Source organism: Schistocerca cancellata, chromosome 6 (genome assembly GCF_023864275.1).
Source record: "Schistocerca cancellata isolate TAMUIC-IGC-003103 chromosome 6, iqSchCanc2.1, whole genome shotgun sequence".
In the NCBI taxonomy this organism is placed as follows: domain Eukaryota; kingdom Metazoa; phylum Arthropoda; class Insecta; order Orthoptera; family Acrididae; genus Schistocerca; species Schistocerca cancellata.
Window position 1 is genome coordinate 666896976 of NC_064631.1, and position 17383 is coordinate 666914358.

Sequence of the window (17383 nt, forward strand, 5' to 3'; positions counted from 1 at the left end):
TTTTGAGCGATTTTAATTGTTTTTTACCCCTCTGTCATCTATTTCTATATCTACCATTTTGTCTTCTGCGCGACAATCTAGAGAAGGAACTACAGTGCAGTCTTCCTCTGTGAAACAGCTTCGAAAAAAGACATTTAGTATTTCAGCCTTTAGTCTGTCATCCTCTGTTTCAGTACCATTTTGGTCACAGCGTGTCTAGACATTTTGATTTGATCCAACTACCGCTTTGACATAAGACCAAAATTTCTTAGGATTTTCTGCCAAGTCAGTACATAGAACTTTACTTTCGAATGCATTCAACACCTCTCGCATAGCCCTCATCACACTACATTTCGCTTCGTGCAATTTTTGATTGTCTGCGAGGCTTTGGCTAAGTTTATGTTTGGTGTGAAGTTCCCTTTGCTTCCGTAGCAGTTCTCTAACTCTGCTGTTGTATCACGGTGGATCTTTTCCATCTCTTACGATCTTGCTTGGCACATACTCATCTAATGCATATTGTACGATGGTTTTGAACTTTGTCCACTGATCCTCAACACTATCTGTACTTGAGATAAGACTTTTGTTGAGGTTTCAAGTACTGTGAAATCTGCTTTTTTTCACTTTTGCTAAACAGAAAAATTTTCCTACCTTTTTTAATATTTGTATTTACGGCTGAAATCATCGCTGCTGTAACCGTTCTATGATCGCTGATTCCCTGTTCTGCATTTTGAGCCATGTAAACTTTATACACGCTGACACTTTTGTATGTCGTTGTCATTTGCTGTTATATACATACTTTCGTAACGCTGCCTCGTATCCTGAGGATGGAAATGGGGCTCATGCGTAGGATGACGAATGCGTTCCCCAAGTAATGTTGGCACAGCGTGTGGAGGGGGGACGAAGCCCCCGTCGCCGCAGGCACGCCCGTCTCCACTGCATTCCAGCCCGCGGGGGCGGAGCCGGGTTTCGGTTACCTCGGCGCGGACCCTGCCCAGTCAAGAGCTCGCTTTCACGCCCCGGCTGCTTCAATCAACCCTGCGAACGCGGCCGCAGCGCTGCCATCGCGCCAGTCGATATCCAGTCTCCGCCGTTCCCCCTTCGATTCTTTTCCCCTTCCGGCTCGGTGGCTGCCGATGGGGGTAACAGTCTGCCAAACACAGATCGAGTCTTCGCAAGTGAAAGTTCTTTCGTGACGGAGGAGCACCGAATGCCGAAACAAATGAACGCGAGACTCCATTCCCACAAACGTCTTATAGTCCACCTTCTGTTAACGAACACCTAAACTATACTCTCACGGATATGAATCATATGAACGTTTTTGGAATACATTTGTGATACAGACGCAGCCTTCCATTTCATTGACTGCGTGAGCATAGGTGTCCCTATAGCGTTACTCGGTACAGAGTCTTATACACTATGCAAAGACCTCAGAATGTGGAGCTGCAAAACACTGAATAAAACAATATTTACATGCATTGATTGATTATTCAGGTTGTTATTGGTTGAACATATTATGAATGGAATACACACAACCCTGACGTAACACACTGCAGGGTCAAAGAAACTGATAAAGACATGTTGTTGTTGTGCTCTTCAGTCCTGAGACTGGTTTGATGCAACTTTCCATGCTACTCTATCCTGTGCAAGCTTCTTCATCTCCCAGTACTTACTGCAACCCACATCCTTCTGAATCTGCCTAGTGTATTCATCTCTTCTCTACGATTTTTACCCTCCAAGCTGCCCTCCAATGCTAAATTTATTATCTCTTGTTGCCTCACATCATGTTCTATCAACCGGTCCCTTTTTCTTGTCAAGTTGTGCCAAAAACTCCTCTTCTCCCCAATTCTATTCAATACCTCCTCATTAGTTATGTGATATACCCATCTAATCTTCAACATTCTTCTGTAGCACCACATTGCGAAAGCTTCTATTCTCTTCTTGTCCAAACTATTTACCGTCCATGTTTCACTTCCATACACGGCTACACTCCATAAAAATACTTTCAGACACGACTTCCTGACACTTAAATCTATTCTCGATGTTATCAATTTTCTCTTCTTCAGAAACGTTTTCCTTGCCATTGCCAGTCTACATTTTATATCCTCTCTACTTCGACCATCATCAGTTATTTTGCTCCCCAAATAGCAAAACTCCATTACTACTTTAAGTGTCTCATTTCCTAATCTAATTTCCTCAGCATCACATGACTTAATTCGACTACTTTCCATTATCATCGTTTTGCTTTTGTTGATGTTCATCTTATATCCTCCTTTCAAGACAATGTCCATTACGTTAAACTGTTCTTCCAAGTCCTTTGCTGTCTCTGACAGAATTACAATAAAGGCATACGTATTCAGATACGGAGATACGTAAACAGGCAGAATACGGCGCTACTGTTGGCAACGCTTATAGACAGCCAGTGTCTGGCAGCTTTTATACCTATTACTGCTGCTAAAATGGCATGCTATCAAAATTTAAGGGAGTTTGAACGTGGTGCTATAGGTGGCGCATGAGCGATGGGACACAGCATCTCCGAGGTAGCGATAAAGAGGGGATTTCCCAGTACGACTATTTCAAGAGAATACCGTGAATATCAGGAACTCCGTAAAACATCAAATCTCCGACGTCGCTGAGGCCGCTAAAGATCCCACAAGATTGGCACCAACGATGACTGATGAGAATCGTTCTACGTGACAGCCGTGCAACCTTCCAACTAATAGCACCAAATTTCGGTGCTACGCCATCAACAAGTATCAGCGTGCGAACTATTCAATGAAACATCGTCGATATGGATTTTCGGAGCCGAAGACCCACACGTGTTCCCTTGATGACTGCACGACACATATCTTTCCGCCTGCCATTTTCCCGTCAACACCGGCATTGGACTGTCGATGACTGGAAAGATGTTGCCTTGTCGGACGAGTCTCGTTTCAAATTATATCTGCGTGTACGGCTATGGAGACAACTTCAAAAATACAGGGAGCCTGCATGTCTTCTTTTGAGGTTCAAGCTGATGGAGGTTCTGTAATGGTATGAGGCGTGTGCAGTTGGTGTAATATGGGACCTGGACACTTCTTGATACGACTCTGTTAGGTGACACGTGTGATCACCTGCATCCATTCATGTCCATTGTCCATTCGGATGGAATTTGGGAATTCCAGCAGGACAAGGCGACACACCACAGGTCCGCAGCTGCTACAGAGTGGCTCCAGAAACAATCTTCTGAGTTTAAACACTTCTGCTGGTCACCAAACTCCCCAGACACGAGCATTATTGAGGATATATACTATGCTTTTCCAAGTCCTGTCCAGAAGAGATCTCCACCCCTTACTACAGAATGATGGACAGCTTCGTATGATTCATGGTGTCAGTTCCGTCCAGCACTACTTCAGACATTAGCCGAGTCCATGCCATGTTATGTTGCGGCCCTTCTTCGTGCTCGCGGGTGCATGCACGATGTTAGGCAGGTGTACCATCTTCATTGGCTCTTCAGTGTGTTCTACAATATTTGGTATTTCGTACACGAACCGGTTTACGACTGTTTCGACATAATCAGGAAAAAATGTAAGTATGTGGTGCAGTGAAATTTTATTCGACAAAGATTTTAAACCAGTCGATCTACCGAGTGTCTCCACACACAGTGATGATAAATGTTGATGTTAGAATTAGGAATAAAACAAGAGGTATTATTTCCATGTAAGTATGATGTAAGATTATTTAAATGTGATAAAATATAAGACACATTAACAGATGAACTACAGACGAGTCACAACTGTTATACATAGAAGAAATTAATTTAACAATAAACTTTGGTGACTTATTCGAATGATGTGGCTGGACAAAATAATCTTGTCTTCAATAGATCCTAAATTAGAGACATGTTACATCTAATAGTCGTAATAAGCAGGTGATAGAATTAGCAGTGATTTAACGAAGTAAAAATTTATTATCACAATGAAAAAATTTCTAGTATTATAAATAATGAAAACGTGGCATTTGAGTAAGAGTGGTAATTAGCAACATAGCTTGGAAGCTATTATGAGCAGTACCTGCAATCAGAAGTTGTGAGTAAGGGAACTGTATGTCGTCATTCAGTACTAATCTTGATTGATGGACATGTGTTTCTTAATTTCCATTACTTCACAATAATTCATGTTCCTTGCTTAATGGATGTGACGTAATTATTCAGATTTCACCTCGTAGCTATAATCATATTTAAGCAGGTGGTCTGCAAAAGTAGAATCCCCTTTTCTAAGATTCCAAATTCTCTGGTGTACTTGCGAGTGGGTACACATTGCCTTGCCAGGCAGACACATATAGAAAGTCCCTCAATTACAACACATTTTATGTATTCCACTCTAGTTTAAAAGTTTGATTCCACAAAATATCACTGCACCACCTAATTGTCTTTGTACCTGACGATGATGTAACAGCTGAAAAGCGGTTTTTTGTAAGAAATAATGAATATTATAGAAAATTACACCATTGTTGAGAAAGTTTCATTCATAACAATATTTATATACGTGTACGCAATATCAGCTGCTCTATTATGATCAACTGTGTGTGGAAAAGTGGACTAACAGGCAAAGACGTTACACGCAGGAACTGCCTTAATGAGTGACGCAATACCAATACTGAAGTTGATTTCATTGCTGTATCATATATTGTTTCCCCTACTATCGTATTACATACAAAGCTGTTTCCTGGATATTCATGAGGTTGAACACCTTCCAAAAGCCACCAAACGCTGTTAGTAAAATTAAAAGGAAGTGAGAAGCTTTTCATTCATATAATATGTCAATAAAGTCATTACTGCATCTTGCCTAAAGGATAGTTTACCAAGGAAAACACTCTGGTTTTTGGTCGGTACATCGGTCTAGCGACTGATTATAGAATCAGACTATGAAATGTGCATTAGAGACTGCCATAAGCAATTTCAGCTATTTTCTACAGTTTTTCTTGTTATTAGAGACGAGCCTGTGTTTGTGCAGAATTTGTAATTATTTCGCATTAAGCACATTTAAGTGCTCTATAATATATTAAAACTATTAGGAATAAATCGATAATTCTCCTGGTACAGAAATTTGCGTGAATAAATCGCTTTTCATTTATAGAACAATTTATATAACAAGAGAATATTTAAGTCATACCTCCTGGCTGGTGCACTACCTTGTAGCCAGGAACAAAAGAACGTCCTTTATGACTGGTCATGTGACATGTGCAAATCAACTGACTTTCTTTAATGTCAAAGATTTCACCTTTCCTGAAAATGGAAATCTGTATTCATTCCCGACGACTTCTGTTCCAAAATGTATTAAACTTGTAACCGGTTTTTCATAACAATTCCACTAAATTTAATTTCGCTTACAATGGTTTGCCACGCTCTGTCCGTGGAACATTTGCTGCCTCCGGTCCTAAATTTTTTTCGTGTTTACATGATGCATTCCGTACCCTATGGGTCCATCATGAGGTTGAAATCGTCTAATACATGATTTGCATTTGCAGTTGATTCAAGTGAAATGCATTTCTCCGTTATGAAAAAGTTAGATGTTAGGTTTCGAATTTCGTGAATCTATTGCTAGCCGGCCGCGGTGGTCTAGCGGTTCTGGCGCTGCAGTCCGGAACCGCGGGACTGCTACGGTCGCAGGTTCGAATCCTGCCTCGGGCATGGGTGTGTGTGATGTCCTTAGGTTAGTTAGGTTTAAGTAGTTCTAAGTTCTAGGTGACTTATGACCTAAGATGTTGAGTCCCATAGTGCTCAGAGCCATTTGAACCACTCTGTTGCTGAAATATGTGAGAAACAGTGGACAAAACAATGAAAAACTTACCAAAAACACAAGGATGAACATTTTTAACCTCCTGAGTTCAGCATACGTTGGTAAGTCATAGAGTGGTCGCATATCACGTCACTCAGAGCGCACGTTTATTCACAAGTGGTTAAAAACACTTCACAGACGTAGTTTAACCTGTTGTGATCAAAGATGAGGTTTATCATATAGTGTCGGAAATAAGAATGCTAAGAAGTTGATATATACAAGGAATAAATTTAAAACAAGTCTATAAAATTAATAAAATAACTATAGCCAGTGAAATCTGCATGTCCATTTAATGTAGATTCAGGCGTTTTGATATTTTAAGGTATATTTCTTATTTTTCTGTCGGACATAGGTTATTATCATTGGCTTCATTGTGAAGTACTACCGAACTGTTTTCTGTTTTGTTCATCACAAGTTTGGTATACAGTATTTATATAAAGTGTAATAACTGATTTTTCGAAGTGGCTAGTATGAAAGCATTTAAGTGTTCTTCTAAACAGGTGTGGAAATTTCTGCCTCTTTTCCCTACTTGTTAGGAAGGACAATTGTGGCCACATACTTTATACACTCCACAGTTATTGAACATCTGGCTGAATGTTATTGTATTGTGGATTAGAAAGTATCCTAATTTATTGTTCCTGAAGAATGCAATTGTTACACTGTTGTATTTTGGAAAGGTTAGCAATATTTGTAATATAAATCATGCAAATATTTTTTCTTATTTCTTAGTGTGGCACTTTGTTGCATTATTTTTGTGTATTTTACTTTTCAGGAGTATTTTTTGTAATTCCAGAAAAAGACAGCTGCACATTAAGAGTGAACGTCATCATTTGAAAATGTAATAAGAAAATAGATTAAACTTGTATCATTGGTCTGACTAGAGATGAAACTATGAAAAGTATACCGAAGTACCGCACTCCCCCTACCCTTTAAAATTAGCGTTCAGTTCTTTACAATACTTAGTTGTTACAAGTTAGATTCGCACTATGTAAAGAACTTACAATACACCTGATTGACCGTTTTAAGTAAATGACACATATTTACATAAAAAATCAACGATCAACGGTTAGTCAGCTCTGTTTACTCTCTTTCGCAAGTAAGTTGGGCGAATGGTTAGTGAAGGGCTATTGGCGGTTTTTTGTATCGACTATTTAACTAGCCGCATATTAGTATTTGAAGAAAGGTCTTTAGAAAAAAAAACTTACGGGTTTTTCGTATAAAACTTGAACCAAGAGGTAGAAAGGAACAGCTTACAATTATGCCTCATTTATTCAATAAGAAACTAATATTAAACCACACTGCAGTTTCCATATAGACGTATGCTGTCATAAAGAAATGTTAATATTTATAATGTGTGAAGTAATAAAGCAAGCATACAAACGCAACTGACTAACTGCTGCACATAACTTCTTGAGAAGCACAATTATATCACACTTACATGGCGAAGTGAAATTAATAAAACGTTTAAAATTTCCTTGGTATTTTTGGTTTTCCCCTGCTCAGGGTGGGCCAAATTAATGTATTTAGATAGTAGGTTCCTCTTGCTCGAATTGCACAGCCGTCTTGAATTGTTTTTGTCTTCTGAAGGAGTAGAGAGAATTATATGATAAATATTTTTGAAGAGTTCTGTATATCGCCGTTTAAGTCTTGTTTGAAGCATCCAGTCCCATAATACTCTCGTGCCTGCCTCCCCGCCATTGTTAAAAGTCCTCGTACAACCATTGACAAGGTCCTATAATGTATGGATATTGGAATGGAATTCGTGAATATTCCTCTGTATTAATAGCTACTTGAATTTCATTTGTAAATTTGTGTTTCTGCACGAATTTTAAAATTTCCCTGAAAAGGTATTAACCAACCAACCCTAGGGAATTAATATGTGAATCCTCCACAAACTAGCGAAATTATTGGATGGAGGGAGAGAGATGGGCGGAGAGGGGGGGGAGAGGGATCAAGAGAATAAGAAAAATGGGAACTATAGTTACATTCATTTTATATTTATTGTAGTGAAATGTACAATAGTGATAGAATAGGAAATGAAAGGTGTATTTTTATAGTAGATCTGGGAAACATGACAGAGTGTGTTGTAAGTACAACCAGGATATTAATTACCTGAAAAAATAGCAAAATAAGCAAACATTTCTGACCTAATACTTATTTAAATATGACCTTACAAATTAAATAGGTCTTAATGTAAGTTTATTTAAAACCATTCTTCAACAGTTTTTGGTATACCATGTAAGACGAAATACACTTCTAAACAAATTGTGAATATAGTGCTACCATTTTACAGTGTTTGAAACAAACTAGCACTTGTTTTTGAAATGACTGCATGTGTCTTAAAAAGAAACACGAAGTAGAGTGAAAACACAAAAACATGTGTCTCTACTGCACACCACTCGCATAAAGTATCCCAAATCAGTTAACACGTCCTGTCACTCTTCAGTTTCTGCAGAGATTCAATGGATTACAAGGTGCATTTTCAGTTTTTCACTGAGGATAGATTTGCACCAGCAAAAGCTCCTTTCCACGTCACATGACATCAGAAGAGCGTATTTGAAGGCAGCGAGATCGCTGTACGCCAACTATAGTTGATTGTCATCAAAGGTTACGTCATTACCAGAAAGAGTGTCAGGAATTTTGTACATTGTACAAAATCCAGGCTTCCGCCCGATAAAATTCTGCAATATATTGTTCGTTTTGTCAGCCACATGAGCACGAGCTCGACACAACTCATTCTACAGGTGATGCACCATTTTATGGAAGTCGCACTGTTGAGTACCAGTACCTACCAGTGATGTGATGCCTTTTGATACTTATGAGAAGTTGTCGTTGGTGTATGCCAGTTTCGAGATAAAGTATCTGTTAAGACGATTCTCACAATTATAAAGAACTCGATTCATTGCTGCCATGCTCACAAAAGACTGACTTTATGTTGGTGTGGTAGGGAAAGTAATATTCATCAGTACTAAGCCGAGAACTCTGAAATGTAAGGGCCGGATGGGAGGGGGGGAGGGGGGGGAAGGGAGATGGGTAGTGTAGCTGCTTGTTTCCTGAATTTTGATCTGGTAGCGGGGCTTTCATATTGATTTTCTTGCCACAAGAAATTTATTTGACTAAATCAGGATAATCTGATATCACCTCATCAGGAACTCTGTGTAACGCATTTGCAAGGCAAGTGATGTACACCATACTGGGGTACATAAAGTGAAGCTCCATTGGCCCCTTTATCCACGTATGAAGCACCATCAGTTATTAGCAGCAAAACGTTGTCTGTGTTCACACCATCCGGTCACATTAGTTGCATAGAATTTTCAAGGATAATTACATTTGCCGAGTTTCTTACACTCGCGGGAGCTTTAGATGTTCGGAGGAACATTTCTCCACATTTGGAACAAAACGCTCACGCACATTGTTGGTTTCATCTATGGACAGCCAGACCAATTCGTCATCAACACTAATTTATCACATCCTGGTGGCACATGGATAAGTAGTTCTTCCTCAGTGTAGATTCATCTGTAACTAGATGTGTTGTGTGCTTCTCCAAGAAACACTTAAAGTGTGGATTGTTCAGCTCCTCCACTGATATATTGCAAGACACCGTCATGTCACACAGGTCTTTGAGGAATGATTGCACGATTGAAGATGGACCTGACTGCTCAAATAAAAGCGTTTGTCTGCTGCTATTTTCAGCAGTTCTCTTCATACGGCTGCTGTGTTTCGTGCTATTACAGTGTTATTGCAAATTAAAGTGCTTTTCAGCACATACTTCACAACATAATATACCTCCGTAAGTACTGAAGAACTTCTTTCCGAAATCGCGAAATAGACATCGCAACCTCATGCTGTTGAAACATCTTTCTTTCAACATGCTGATCCAGAATGAGTTTGTAATCAGACTGAGTTGTGTGACCATGTTTGTGATATTTATTACGTCGGAAGCCACCTTTCTTGGCTTCGACTGCGTTTTGCCGATCTGGAGATAAAATGTCTTACTTCAGCGAACGGACCACTGTGCTTCGCTAGGTGTTTACTATAGTCCTGATAAATAAATCTATGTAGTGATTGTTGTGTTTATTTGGTACAATATCGTAAGACATTGTCATATGAACAACATTTCCATGTTACTATTCTTGTGTCCTTAATGATTCGGGAAATATATGCATTTTTGGGAAACGTTGAATGAAACATGACTTATTATTTCAAAAGTTGGCCGAAATATGACATGTTACTGAAAAAGGTGTAAATATGACTTTATATACTTAATTACAATAATTTTTTTACAGTAAAAACCTAGATAAGTTCACAAATTTTTGTAGCGTCAGCCAAAAGTTCAGGAAAGAAATATGACATATCATGAAAATTGGAGCCCTAATTATAAGCGAAGGAAGTGAGAACTGATCTAAAGGTATAAGTGCAACACGACGCCATATAAAAAGCCTGAGGTACAATTACTTTCATCTTCAGAGTAGACTCGGTAGTATCAGCTATTGTCCAGATCTTAGGAGGGCGTGATATCACATTTTACATTGGTCTTTAGAGAAGTAAATGGACAGATGAGTTATCAAGAACGCTTGGAAGCTTACTTTCTAGGTACTTCAGGGTAAGAGCCTATTTTCTATAAATAAAAATTGCCGTTAAAATCCAAAATGAGGTCTTAAGGTAATAATTTTCAGTGTTTCAGAACAGCGGATGTCATTGTTCGAATAAGGTTTACGCACAAAAGGTAACATCAATAACAACAAGTGACATGAATGTGCAACGGCCTTGCCGCAGTGAATACACCAGTTCCCATCAGATCACAGAAGTTAAGCGCTGTCGGGCGTGGCCGGCACTTGGATGGGTGACCATCCGGGCTGCCATGTGCTGTTGCCATTTTTCGGGGTGCACTCAGCCTCGTAGTGCCAATTGAGGAGCTAGTTTACCGAATAGTAGCGGCTCCGGTCACCGAAAACCTTCATAAAGACCGGGAGAGCGGTGTGCTGACCACACGCCCCTCCTATCCGCATTCTCAGCTGAGGATGACACGGCGGTCGGCTGGTCCCGATGGGCCACTTGTGGCTTGAAGACGGAGTGCTGCAATACATGAATGTACTCAAGAACATAGTTGGAGTATACGTCGTCGGTCAAAGACAATAACAAATCCTTTACCAATGTTGCATTAACGAATTTGGCACTTGCTATGTAATCCTGCATTGCCTACTATTGTCGATTTTCAACGAGAGTTCAATACGTCCTGCCCTCACTATCCGAGCAAATTCTTCAGTCGATCGCCAGCGTCCGCAACATAAATTATCAACACTTCTTCAGCTTCTTCTTTCGTCTTTCCAGTTTATTCTACTGGGTCGATATTGTTATGTGGGTTGGGTCAATGTTAGGGATACAGTAGTTGGTGGCCGGGTGTCCTCCCAGACGCGAATAATTTTCAAGAATTGCCAGTAGAAAATTATGGAGTCCTCTCATGACGCATTTCGTAAAGCCTGAAAGACGTTCAGCTTACAATCAATTACAAAATTTTATGTGATGTGGACTAGCATCGATGTTTCTATCTATGTAGCAGACAGACAGGAGCGGTTAGACGGGCACTGGTGTGAAAGGCTGCGTAATCCCCGACGCTGGTGAACATTGCTCGCGAAGAGGTGGGGGCGTGTGGAGCTGTCTGCCTGACAAGGAAACCATTGATACTGGCGTAAAACGACTGTCACGAACGAATTCCGTTGCCATAGGGGCAGCAGGTGGTTTGAAGGGTTTCTACGAATAGTTTTCCCCAGGGGAGCGACCGTTGCTGCCTTACAGGTGGTGTCAGGGTGCCGCCATGGCGCGTACCCAGAGCCCACGAATTATTTCACGTCTGTCGGATACGTAAAATTCGTATTATTAAAGGTACAGGATGGTCAATGCAACCACGTGGTGGAGAGAAACGAAAGGAGCAAGCAGAATTATGTATCCGTTCTGCACATAAAATGATATTTAAGATACTGCCGATGAAAACTATGAATGTAACTGTTACGTTTAAAAATTAGTAAGACCTCACCGCCATAAGCGATCTTAAAGAAAAAAGTGTCCGCACATAGCGCTTCAACTGCACTGTCGGAAAATTCCTTCAGAACTTCTCTTAAAACAACGTAATTTTAGTTATGAGCGGGATGATGATTCCGACCGTTGAAAAAGAGATTTTAGTGCAAAATGAATTGTAAAACAATGCGTGGAATGGCGTATTAGAAAATAAACTGCAAGAATTGCTCGAGTATCATGTCGTTTTGGGAAACCCAGAATCTACTATGTAGGAATAAACATGGATTCCGGAAACAGCGATCGTGTGAGACCCAACTCGCTTTATTTGTTCATGAGACCCAGAAAATATTAGGTACAGGCTCCCAGGTAGATGCTATTTTCCTTGACTTCCGGAAGGCGTTCGATACAGTTCCGCACTGTCGCCTGATAAACACAGTAAGAGCCTACGGAATATCAGACCAGCTGTGTGGCTGGATTGAAGAGTTTTTAGCAAACAGAACACAGCATGTTGTTATCAATGGAGAGACGTCTACAGACGTTAAAGTAACCTCTGGCGTGCCACAGGGGAGTGTTATGGGACCATTGCTTTTCACAATATATATAAATGACCTAGTAGATAGTGTCGGAAGTTCCATGCGGCTTTCCGCGGATGATGCTGTAGTATACAGAGAAGTTGCAGCATTAGAAAATTGTAGCGAAATGCAGGAAGATCTGCAGCGGATAGGCACTTGGTGCAGGGAGTTGCAACTGACCCTTAACATAGACAAATGTAATGTATTGTGAACACATAGAAAGAAGGATCCTTTATTATATGATCATATGCTAGCAGAACAAACACTGGTAGCAGTTACTTCTGTAAAATATCTGGGAGTATGCGTGCGGAACGATTTGAAGTGGAATGATAATATAAAAATAAATTGTTGGTAAGGCGGGTACCAGGTTGAGATTCATTGGGAGAGTCCTTAGAAAATGTAGTCCATCAACAAAGGAGGTGGCCTACAAAACACGCGTTCGACCTATACTTGGGAATTGCGCATCAGTGTGGGATCCGTACCAGATCGGGTTGACGGAGGAGATAGAGAAGATCCAAAGAAGAGCGGCGCGTTTCGTCACAGGGTTATTTGGTATCCGTGACAGCGTTACGGAGATGTTTAACAAACTCAAGTGGCAGACTCTGCAAGAGAGGCGCTCTGCATCGCGGTGTAGCTTGCTCGCCAGTTTTCGAGAAGGTGCGTTTCTGGATGAGGTATATTGCTTCCCCCTACTTATACCTCCAGAGGAGATCACGAATGTAAAATTAGAGAGATTAGAGCGCGCACGGAGGCTTTCAGACAGTCGTTCTTCCCGCGAACCAAACGCGACTGGAACAGGAAAGGGAGGTATTGACAGTGGCACGTAAAGTGCCCTACGCCACACACCGTTGGGTGGCTTGCGGAGTATATATGTAGATGTAGATGTAGAATTACCTTTAGGCGTGTCATTCTGTGTTCAATATAGATAATAGCAAAAGGCTCAATCTTTTAGATGTAAATAATTAAAAAGCCCAGACCCCAACAACACACTGATGTCACCATGGAAAAGCTGGTGCAATTTTAGCCCCAATTCATACATAATTACATGTGGTTTATTCCGTACTTTTTTTTTGTTAACAGACTGAGAAATTGTCGTTTGTTAAAACATCAGATGAATCAGTGTGCAAGTGGAGGTCATATGTTTGTACGCATACCTTGCATAATATTTCCAGTATGCGTAATTTTCTGGGTTGTGCAACGACAGATCCTATCTACAGGGTGGTCCAAAAGTCAGAAAACACCCTGATAAAATCCAAATGGAGTAGCAAAGAACGAAACAGAATCCCTACACACGAGGAACGGGAAGGGGAAACTTTATAGGCTATACCACCAACATGGCGGCAATCTTGAAAGCCGCCATCTAGGATTCAACTCCAAAATTTCAGATGGGAATGTGGTCATGTGACACATCAAACAGATAGAGAATTTGACCAGAAAAACAATGCCGTTGTTATTTTAAACATTGGGTTATAGCCAATTACTTGCGGCAGCAATGGGTCGCTCGGCAGTGTGAGTATTACGTACTGAGAAGTCATAAAATGGGGTATGAAACGGTGTAAACTGACTATCCTGTGCCTGATATGTTACATGTGTTTAACTGTTAGGTATCATTTACTCATGCTAACGATTTAATCATTGTTTCCTTATTTACAGATTACAAAATGTCCTTAACACATGAATAACGCATTGAAATCATCTTGATATTAGGAGAAAGAAGCAAACGGGTCGTTGCTGAGGATTTCAACAGTCGTCACCAAACCGAACAGCCCATCACTCACAGCGCAGTTGCCATGCTTTTGGCCAAATTATGAGCAACATATTCTGTCGCAGATAAACCTAAGGCTGAAAAAACAAAATCCGCCACCGATGAAGCAACAACAGTCAGCGTGTTGGCATCATTTAGCAAGAGTCCACCTACGGACTACTCGCTGCCTGTCACAAGAATGAGGGGTTAGCCGTGCCTCCATACTGCGAATTTTATAGCTGCACAAACGGCACCCGTACAAAATTCAGCTGCTCCAACACCTGAAAGAGCGTGACCCAGACCGTCGGGCACAGTTCACAGAATGGGTGACACAGCAGCTGCAGATATACCCACGTTTCCCCCATCAGGTGCTGTTCAGTGATGAAGCCACTTTCTTTATCAATGGTGAAGTGAACAAGTAGAATTACATATACTAGTCCGACACAGATCGGCACTGGACTGATGCTTCCAAAACGGTCGGCTCACAAAGAGTGATGGTCTGGTGCGGTGTGTGGGGTACCAAAATCGTTGGATCTTTTTTCGTTGATGGTACGTTAAAAGCCAACGGTTATGTGAGGTTTTTGATGAAGAAGTGTTTCCCTCGTTGTTAACGGAGGACGGGACATTTCCGGAATTCCTCCAGCATTATGGAGCCCCATCACATTATGGGCACAATGTGCGAGCATATCTGGATGTGCAGTTCCCTCAAAAGTGGATTGGTCGTAGGGGTGCTGTTGAGTGGCCACCACGTTCACCAGATTTGACTCCTTTGGATTTTTATCTTTGGGGTCATGTCAAAGCACTGGTTTATTCTGTGAAAATACGGGATTTGCATCATGTAAGGCAGCGCACTGTTTATGCGTGTGGACAAATTCATCCAGATGTGTTGGTCACAGTTCATCAGGACTGGGTTCGGAGGATAGCATTAACAATCCAACATAATGGACAACATTCCTATGACTGTTAGTGGTTTCTCGGGACTGTGTAACATAGGCGTAATGTCCCTTCAGCACATAACACACATGCTGCCGAGCGTCCCACCGCTGCCACATGTAACTGGTTATAACCAAAATGGCTCTGAGCACTATGGGACTCAACATCTTAGGTCATAAGTCCCCTAGAACTTAGAACTACTTAAACCTAACCAACCTAAGGACATCACACACACCCATGCCCGAGGCAGGATTCGAACCTGCGACCGTAGCAGTCCCGCGGTTCCGGACTGCAGCGCCAGAACCGCACGGCCACCGCGGCCGGCACTGGCTATAACCCTAGAATGAATAAAGCTATGTACAAAATAACAACGGCATTGTTTTTCTGGTGAAATTCTCTGTCTGTTTGATATGTCAGATTACCACTTTCCCATTTGAAATTTTGGAGTTAATTCCAAGATGGCGGCTTTCAAGATGGCCGCCATGTTGGTGTCATAGCCTATAAAGTTTCCCCCTTGCCGTTCCTCGTGTTTAAGGACTGTTTCCTTGTTTGATACTAAATTTGAATTTTATGAGGGTGTTTCCGGTCTTTTGGACCACCCTGTATTTAAAGGCACTAGTAATGCTGACCTGGGTGCCATTTCGTTTTGAGATTGTGTATGCACTGATGAGCGACATGTCATCAGCGACGAAAGTATTCATATATTTTCCGGCGTCAAGTCTAGAGACTAGTAGTATTTACTCAGGAGTTAGAGAACTTAGCGAAATTTTCGACAGTAGCGCTCGTTAACACTGAAGAGCAGAGAGGTTTAAAATTTTCGCAAGACGTTGTAGATTTAAATTCTAGCAATCAGCGTTGTGTTTGGAAACTTAATTTCGAAGTGGGTTTGTGGACTCTCAAACCTAATCCTCAAATCTATAGCCGACTTTTTTTTTTCAACGTTCACTTCTAACGGCAACCAGGTATGCCGACTAAAGTTTCAGTCAGATGCTGCTATCTGACGGTCTCAGACAATAGTTGAACGATTGTTTTCATTACGAAACTGTACCCAGTTTGTGCTGAGGTCATTTATTCGTTTCACCATCCATAATCCTGTCTGCAAATTTAATCACAGTATAGCAAGTTAACAGAACAATAACGGGGTACTGTGACAGGTGTGTGGTCGTGTCCTAGAACACCAACGAATCCATAAAAATTAAGAAACAGGTCACGCACTTAGTTAACCCCTTAGCCGTACAGAGACATTTTGTGGAAGACAGTTAGTACGTCTCATACTTAGAAAGTTACACTTTTCTCTCAACTTTAGTGATTAACTCTTCATTTAAGTACTGTTTAATTATTTCGAAGCTTTAGATATGTACTCTGACAGCTGTTCTGTTCTTCAGAATGCCGATACGTTAAAGCGAAGACCAATATAAAGCTGCATAATCTCCCAGTGGTGATGAGTGAACTTCTAGTTAGACGCAGAGTTACTGCATGCCACCCTGAAGGCCGCAGGGTCTGCATACGGGATGAAGCAAACTATCTCCGACATGAACTTCTCATGCAGCCACGTTCCTCGCTTCTGTATGGAAGTCCTTAACCAGACACATCGCTGCATAGTTTCCTCATCCTCAACTTAGCTCCATGTCAATCTACAATTTGTCTGGTAACACACTAGAGTTTTAATAAAGTATGTTTGATTTATTATTATTGTCTTAATTTATGTCCACCTTCAAGCACAAAATATTTATGCGTCAAATTAACCTATATTTAAGAAGTAGTGCATAATTTTTAGTGCCTGGCACGGAAAATAAGTCCCTAATTTGTCATTTTCTGGAATGGTATCAACACCATCTGCGAACAACACTGCAGTGGTGAATAAAATCCGTCCTCAAATACAAAAAAAAAGTCTTTATCTTAGACAGTCTTCTCAAACAGAGTTGTGGTTGTCATAATTTACTCCATGAAGGGGATGATTTAATTTGATATCATACACTGTAGTGCCAACGGGCTTGCCGCAGTGGTAACACCAGTTCCCGTCAGATCTCCGAAGTTAAGCTCCGTCGGGCTGGGCTAGTACTTGGATGGGTGACCATCCGGTCTGCCGAGCGCTGTTGCTAAGCGGGGTGCACTCAGCCCTTCTGAGGCAAAGTGAGGAGCTACTTGATTGAGAAATAGCGGCTCCGGTCTCGTAAACTGACATACGGCCGGGAGAGCGGTGTGCTGACCACATGCCCCTCCATATCCGCATCCAGTGACGCCTGTCGTTTGATGATGACACGGCGGTCGGTCGGTACCGTTGGGCCTTTCAAGGGCTGTTTGCACGGAGAGAGGAGATACAC

The 17383-nt window shown here is 41.2% G+C and overlaps 1 pseudogene; it reads left to right on the top strand.

Annotated features, from left to right (window-relative positions):
• Positions 1-10552: 10552 nt before the first annotated feature.
• Positions 10553-10670, top strand: LOC126089548 (5S ribosomal RNA; annotated as a pseudogene).
• Positions 10671-17383: the final 6713 nt, after the last annotated feature.